Genomic DNA, 1,971 nt, shown 5'->3' on the forward strand with positions numbered 1-1,971 from the left:
CAAATTCCGAATGACAAATTCCGATTTTAAATTCAAGAAAAGAGAGCCAAATAAAAATTATAAAATTAGAAGATGAAATCTTGCAAATTGAAGGATGAGAGAAATTGAGAATTTGAGAATTGAGATTGAGATATGAAATTTGAGTGAAGAAATGAAGAAGAGGGGGGGGGGGGTATTTATAGATTTTAAAAGGTTAATTTGTAAAGTGTTAAAAAATAGGCATTCTTAAAGATCGTGCACGGATCTGCTGAAAGCTGCCCCGAACCGGAGTAGAAGTGGGCCCGACCATCTGNGATGAAATCTTGCAAATTGAAGGATGAGAGAAATTGAGAATTTGAGAATTGAGATTGAGATATGAAATTTGAGTGAAGAAATGAAGAAGAGGGGGGGGGGGTATTTATAGATTTTAAAAGGTTAATTTTGTAAAGTGTTAAAAAAAATGGCCATTTCTTAAAAGGATCCGTTGGCCAACGGATCCTTGGCTGAAAAGCTGCCCCCAACGGATAGAAGTGGGCCCCACATCTGCAAAATTAAAAAAAAACAAAAAAAAGAAATTAGCCGTTAACCCGGTCCGGGTTAACCGGTTTGGGCACTGTTCATGCCTACCGGTTTACCCGGGCCCGGTTAACCGGATCCCAGATTTGAACCGCACGTTTCCGGCCTAGCCCCCCTACCCAGCCCACCCGGCCCCCTTTGAACCGGGCCGGTCCGGTCCCGATTTTTACCGGTCTGGGCCGGTCCGGTTCCGGTCTAAACCGGCCCGTTTGACACCTATAGACCTAATCAATAAAATCCTATACCTCTATTATTGAATTTAATACAACAACACCTCTATTTGCTAATAGCCAATGTGTAAACCCATTATATGACTAGTATTTAATCATGGGGACCATGGGGATCACCCCCACCACCATTGAATTAAAAAGGAATTAAAATTATTAAGAAATACTTTCTAGAAAATAGAAAAACGTCCAAAACACAGTCCAAACGACCTCAAAATGCCGAAAAACACCATGATTCACTGCGAAAGCAGTGAGTTTTTCTCACCACGTCGTTTAAGACGGACCCACCAAATTTCAGCTCAATCGGAGTCCGTCAAGTTCGCTGACCTCCAAAAATTCCGGCTATTCGGTCAAAAACAGGTTTTCCGTTTTTCTAGGGTTTACCCCAAAAAATTCAGATAATCTCAATCAAATATCAATAAGAAAACAGATATCTCATGATTACAAGAATAATCCAAAATTTTTGCACCGTTAATTCACAAAACAGCAGTGCAGTTTTTCAGAAAAACACATATATATGTAATTCAAAAAAATGCACATAAACACCATATTCTTGTTTCATGAAAAACTTAGTTATCTAATTAGATGCGAGTGGGCTCTGATACCAATTGATGGATTATAATAAGCAGCGGAAGCAATTCCAGTATCAAAATCACATGTAATCTAGACAACTAGCATAAACGAGATTTCACGGGTTACCTCTTGAAGCGTGAACATATCTCTTCTACCACGTGAGCCTTCAGTTCCATAACTTCTCAATGGAATCTCCATCACCCGCACAATCGTGATCCTCGAACGTTCCACGGTCTTCTACTGTGTTACCCAAATAATACCGGAAATAGCAATTTCGTGTGGGCGAAATTTCTAGGAAAACTTGGCTGAAAATTTCAGCCACCATCTACTACTCCCTCTAGGTGGAAAACCTTATGTATTTATGGCACAAGTTTTAAGGGTTAAGACCCTTTTCCAAAACCTGTTGGGTTTTCTTTCCCACCAGAAAAAGGATTCCTTTATTTCCTATTATTTAGGTACAGTAGGGACCACAGAATTTAATTAACAAGGCTTCCAATTATGGAATTAATTTGTAATTTTCGAAATTAATATCCATCATAATTAATTACGAATTATTCCACTAAAAATTCGTAATTGCACTCCTTATTCAATTTCGAAATTCATCCATTAAATCTTA

Source organism: Nicotiana attenuata, chromosome 6 (genome assembly GCF_001879085.1).
Source record: "Nicotiana attenuata strain UT chromosome 6, NIATTr2, whole genome shotgun sequence".
Lineage (NCBI taxonomy): Eukaryota > Viridiplantae > Streptophyta > Magnoliopsida > Solanales > Solanaceae > Nicotiana > Nicotiana attenuata.